We start from the raw sequence: 6865 nt of genomic DNA, 5'->3' as shown, positions 1-6865 counted from the left end.
GTCGGTGTTGTGACCAGTAAAATTGTAAGATTTTAATGCGTATTGACTTCCTCTGGAGGGTACAAAATTTTAATTTTACAGTTGCAAGATACATAATTGTTTTGTGGTTATTTGCGATTATGTATTGAGCATAAGTATGTGATAATAAGTTTATTTGCCAAATCTTCATTATGTCATTCATATTTTGTCTGCGATCTTAATGGAATAAACTCGAATGCCAAAATTATGTGGACTGGAAATGTAAATGGATAAGATTCTCATCGCTAAAACTGGGAGTTTATACTCAATAATTCATGTCCTCCATTTCCTTGACATAATTCTACGAAGATTGTTCGAGAATGCTTTTTGCATGTACTTGACAAGTTCTTTGAGGAATAAGGTCAAGCTATTTTCTTTTAAGTAGCACGACAAGTCTTGGTTAGTGACGATGAAAGTTGAATATCAATAGAATCTATCAAGATGATTCTATTGGAATATCCTAGAGGGACAGAATGTTTTGAGGAATCTTTTGATCACTCAAATAGTTTTCTGACTCAAGTCATCGCCTAAAGTAATAAGAAATGACTACAAGAAGGTTTAACTGAAAAGTAGAAAACCTTCAGAATATTAGTCGTTATATTACTGTTAGAGGAAAGTAACATGATAGATGACGAATTCATGAAGGCAGCATTTTTCCTAAGTCCTAGTTCATTTGAACAAAAGACTAGATATGGAAATGGGAGAGCCTGAATTATCATCAAAGTTTGTCTAAAGCGATTGAAGATGCTTTGTAAGTTGGATTGACCTCTTTTATAGAAGGACAATGACTTACATGATAATGCAACTTCTAAGTAAGAGATCTTGATCCAGTTAGGATTTTGTTGCAGTGGGACCTTATAATGCTCAATTATTGTTTTATGGTTGATGATTAAGGCATCATAGTATTGAAACAATATAAGTGCAACAAGATTGAGTATGAAATAACACATCAACTTCTTAAACAATGAATGATAAAGTATTTATGGCTCTCAGTCTTAAGGCCAAGAAAATACTTAGCTATTGTTCAAACTGATCTAGACTATCAAGATTTTAACAATTTGTTTGTTAAATAGCTTGAAAGTCGAGAATGTATATTCGATGCACTATGAGTTAGAATCATTTGATTCAGAATAATTATAGAAGTGCAACGTAGAAAGACTAGCAAGTCTCAATGGTTTATACCAATAAGAAGACGAGCAAAGCTTTATGATCAGTAGTGGGAGTCTAATCTCCATTAACGAATCCAAGCATTCTTTCAAAGAATGGGATAGTTATGTAAGAAGGAATCGAAGTCTTTCTAAGACAAGTTTGATCAAGTGATGAGTTGTACTCATGAAAATCTTATCATTGATGGGATAAGCGTTAGATATAACGAGATACACCTTAAAGAAACTACCATCATCAGTACCTTCTACAAAACACGAGTTGTGGACTAGAGTGACTCTAGTCTAGCACATCTCAAGGTGTAATGTTGTTCCAACGCATGTTGGAAAGGTATCCAAGTAATTGGAGTTGAGTACTGAGGTATGTTTTAAGGTTGTCCCAAATGATGTAAGATTATAAGTTCTGTAATCTTCAAAGATATAATTCTTGTATAAAGATCAAGAATGGAACTAAAAGCCTAACAGCGTGATAACTCTCAGGACATAGAGAGATATCGGATTTTCCATATTACCAAAGAGTCATACCATTAGAAACTTTTGCACTAATAAAATCAACTTCAACACCTAAGATTGTAAGAACCATGTCGTAGTGGGAGCGTTCCCAGGAACATGACAAGTTCATGGGTCTAAGAGTGTCGAAAGACTCGGTCTTAGATTAACTTGAACATAATCCCTTTAACTACAATGTATAATTGGTTCATTTGGATATTCATCCTTGAAAAGGTGATAGATTCCAAACTACAATCTTAGATAGACAACATGTTTTACAAGACTTGCAACACTACCTACAGGCTGTGTCAGTCAGTGGGAGCTAGTATATTTGCAATTGTAAAAATAGATCTCAAATGGCAAGACAATGGCAATGGGTTATACCCAAAGAGAACAATCTTCTCGCTGTCGTTGTGCCAAGATTTGTTCGATCCTACTGTCTATCAGAACTTACATAAATTAGAATGTATGTATTATGATTGTCAAGATAGTTTTCTATTAATAGAAGTCTTGAGGAAATCATCTACATGGAACATCCTAATGAGTATGTAATAAAGGGCAAGAAACACATGATTGGAAGCTAATGAAGACCTTTATGGTCTTAGGCATGCATCTAAATCAGAGTATGTGTTTTAGCGAGATTGTCAAATGTATGGAATTTGACATGTGCCCTTAAGCGTGTTGTAAGCACAAGGAAGTTGAAAGTGCATTGAATATGGTATTATTGGTACTCTACGATGATGAAGTCTATAAAAGTTGCAAATAACTAAGATTGGCATCTAGCGTAGGAAACTGGTTGTCTACCCAGTTTAAGATAAAGGATTTAAGAGAAACTGATTACATTCTAAGCATCTAATTCTTTAAGATTGCTAGAAAGAATGTTGAGATTCTCTTAGGAATCCTATATCTATACATAGCTTGGAACATTTTAGCATTAAAATTTCCAGGCAAAGGTTTCCACCTTTCAAAATGGAATTGTCTTGTCTCTAGTCGAGTGTCGTTTGACGCTTAATGAGAACAAGAATTATGAGACTAGTTCTACAGATAGATGTCTCATGTATGCTATGATGTGTATTAAGTTTGATATTAGTTGTGCTTTAGCATAGCAAGTATATATCATATTAACCATGACAAAGGACTTTGATTGAGGTAATGAATATACCATAGTACTTGAGAAAGACTAATCGCTATATTCTAGTTTACCAGTCATTCATGTAATGTCCTTAGGGTTACACTGACTAAGCCTTATGACTAATCAGTGATCGAGTAAGTCATCCTCAGTTTATGTGTTTACATTAGGAGTATACTCCTAGTAGCTTTGATCGTAAGTTTGAGTATGCCAATGAGTATTTTTACGCTAGCACAGGCTAACTCAAGAGGAACACGAGATCATAAGCTAAGCAATCACATAGAGAGATGAAATTAATTAAAGATCAAGAACGCAGCAAAGACATAGTGACACAAAAGATATTATCAGAGAAAAACCAAGCAGATTTTTCACAGAAAAATGCCATTGTGGCAACATGTTTCAAACATGATGTGAAATGAATGGTAGTTCGATATATCTAGCTCCAAGACCTGCTTTGTGTATAAGTGGGAGAGTTTATGGCAATGGGTATACTCGAAAGCATGTTTTGAGTATAAGTGGGAGATTGTTAGGGTTAGTATACTGAAAAGCATGTTTCGAGCAAATTCGCACGAATAGGAATTTTGCTTGTATACGAAAAAACTCTACAATCCACTTTTAACCCGATTCAGTATTATTCGAGCAGTTTGCACGAATAGAATCAGTATATTATTACATTGTGTTTACTTTTGCGTTTATAAGATGTTTTATAAACATTTAAATGCATAAGAAGTAAACAAAGCCTAAGTCTTTTGCTTAGTAGACTAGTTGTGGGCGTCGTCCACTTTAAGGTAACTACAGTCGGTTCTTTGCAATGCTTTGCAAAATAAAAAGTAGAATTTCACAACCTAGATAGGCTTTGGCTACCTATCGTGAAAGGTTGCAGTGTCAGTCCGATTATTTCCAAGCCTTATTGAAATAAGATGACGTTGGTGTGGTATAGCACTGAATGGATCTAACAGCAAGACGCGTCTTTATGCTATCTACTGAAAGACGGTGTCTTGATAAATATTTAGTTCTTAATCAATGTACGTTAGCATTGAGCATACGATATTGAGTATCTACTACTTTGACTTACCAAAGGTGCGGGTTTTTCGTCACCCAACGATCCAGGTATATTGGGTAGTGGTGATCATTATCTAGCGGTGCTAGGATTGCTATTATGTTGAATCGCGCACGAGGTGAGTCTCGTTTGATAATGTCCTCAAGAGGAGCTTGAACAAGGTTTTATTATTCGGAAACTGGCCAGTTGGAGTTTTATTACTCTATGAATAATAAATAAGTGTTTCTTGCTAAGTCTACTCTTGGAATTAATAAGATGTTAATTAATTAAGTCCATAGCAGACTTTAATTAATTAATGGACATTTCTATCTTAAGCGCGGGAAATAAATAATAAATAAAGTGGAAACCCGGATTACTTGTAATTTCGGATTTGGAGGGGGAGTTCAATATTACGTCTGTAGTGGCTGCTCGTAATATTCCAATATAAGCTTGTATTAAATTGTGGGTTCAATTTAATTAGGAAAAAGCTAATTGGGTGAGCCCATATCCAAAGCCTTCCATAGATCCCTGACTGGGCCCAATATGAACTATTATAAATATGAGAATAAATGAGACAGAAATAATTATTAATTTCATTATGAAATTTCGTCCACCCTCATATTTTGAGGGAGGAAAGATTTTCTTGAAGAATTCTCCTCCGTGAGTTCTTCAGCTCCTCCTCCGTGAGAAAGTTCTGTCTTCTTTATTCGAGTCCTAGTGTTTCGATAAGATCAGCCCACACTGATTTCGGAATACAGTTCGGGGCACCAGTCAGAAGATCCGTGTCTAGTATTGAAGATCATCGTGGAGAAGGCGCAAGCAATCGACGATTCTTTGGAGAATCAACGAGGTAAATTGGCTAACTTCGTAGTATGCATGTTTTAGGATTTATTTGTTCTAAAGCATGTATGTAATTCAAGTTATGAGCATGATACATGTGATAATTACCCGAATAGATTTTGTCTAAATAATCTGCTAAATAGATCCGTATTATGTGATCCGTCAGAACTCACGCTTCCGCTGCCAGCCCCTACAGAGCTAACATAGATAAGGAACCCTAGGCTAAAACTGATCAGAGGATAGTTCGGGGTGGATCTTGTGTGTTGATCGTTCTTAGAAGCCAATCCCGAGCTTATTATGCGACTGTAGAAGTGAGGGGTTGGTGAGTAGAGCCTAGGAGACGTGATCAGCTTATCCTAGGTGTAAAATTCTATGATTAGTGATCAGCTGCGTGAAAGTGTAAAATCAACACGATGCTGATAAATAATGGAAAGTAATTAGACTTTAGGATTCATGTGAACAAGCAACCCGAAACAAACTAGGAGTAGTCTTCCATCTTTATCGTGATTCCCTTGCATTTTTCCTTCTTGTTTCGTCCTTCACTCACCTCTTGATCAAAAACCCAAAATTAAACTATTTTACTGCTTTTTAGTTAGGTTTACTAGTTTTAGCAATTAATCTCCTCTCTGTGGGTTCGACACCTTTTATACTGCACTGCACGTCTATATACTTGCAGAAGTAGTATTTTTAGAGAATTATTACTTGTTTTGTGTACTTAAATTGCACCCTAAAAATCACATCATGTTTCGTAACTGATATCCACATTCAAATAGTATAAATTTACATGCGGTTACATTATTATTATTTTTTTGGCTATGGTTGAATTTGTTTAGTCATGTGCGTGATATTTTATAAAATGTCATATTAAATAATTTTTTTATAAAAATAACTAAAATAGTTGCATACAAAATCATGTAACTGCCGATTATTTATTCCCTCCTTCACATAAAAATATGAGCAATTGATAAGACACGGGAATTAAGATAAAATTGATAAAATAGGATAAAGGAGGAAAATGAGAGTTAAAACAGTGTTAATGGATAGTAGAACTCACATTATTAGTAGGGTTTAATGGTGGTATAAGTTGTAAATAAGTCGATGTATAGAGATAGTAAATTGGGATATGTTTCCAAAAATAGAATGCACATATTTTTGTGAGACAGATGAAAATAGAAAGTGCACATATTTTTATGGGACGGAGGGAATATTACTATTCAATATTGGAATTTAAAGATATTCAAATTCATATAAAAACTTATAAATTATTAAAATTAAGGTCAAAACTCGCCTTTTATAAAGTTATAGATATCCATTTATTTGCTACTGAGTTGTAAAGCTTGAGTAAAAGACCAAAAAACTTCGTAAAACTGAATCTATGTTCATTTATATGATTGAATCTTTGAAATATACATTTTGAAGGATTCACAGATTGAAGTAATGTAAAAACAATGATGCATGTTTTAGGCCATCCACAATGGGGCGGACGACGGACGATGCGCCGTCCGCACCCGACGCTTAGTCCGCGGACGAAGCGCGAACGATAGGGCATCGTCCGGGTCATCGTCCGCCCACTGTGGGCGACGCGGACGATGCAACGCGTTTTAGTTTTTTTTTTGTTTTAAATTCGAAAATTTTGTTATATATATACCCCAGCTTCACTTTTCATTTGTAACTTTTCGATTAACTTTTAAACTCTAAAACTCCCAAGCCGAGCGCCTCCAGAGGTTGAGCGATGAGTTGAGTCGGAAGTTGGGGCTTTTGTAGGATAGTCATTTTTTTATTTCTAACTCGTGTAACTTTTTTTTAAATCAATGAATTTTTTACCGTTCTTTTAGTTAATCGTTGTGTTTTTTAATAAGTTTGCATTTATATATTTGAAAACATTTAAATTAAATAACAAAACAATAGTAAAATGCTTAGGGCGCCCCACTGCAGGTGGCAGGAGGATAAAATGCTAACGTGGCGGTGCATAGGGTGGGCTTTGGGCGCGCCTTAGGGCGCCCCATTGTGGATGGCCTTATATGCAAAATATGAAATAAAAACTAATAAATTATAGTACTCCTGGTTAGAGTATACTACAATTATTTTACATGTTTAAGAGTATTTTTTTTCTCAAGAAAAGAAATGCATTCTTATTATTTTAATATACAAAATATATGTGTGCACGGTTATATCATGTAAAATATA

Source organism: Salvia splendens, chromosome 1 (assembly GCF_004379255.2).
Source record: "Salvia splendens isolate huo1 chromosome 1, SspV2, whole genome shotgun sequence".
Classification (NCBI taxonomy): domain Eukaryota; kingdom Viridiplantae; phylum Streptophyta; class Magnoliopsida; order Lamiales; family Lamiaceae; genus Salvia; species Salvia splendens.
The sequence above is the reverse complement of the archived record's forward strand: the minus strand, read 5'-3'. Positions refer to the sequence as shown.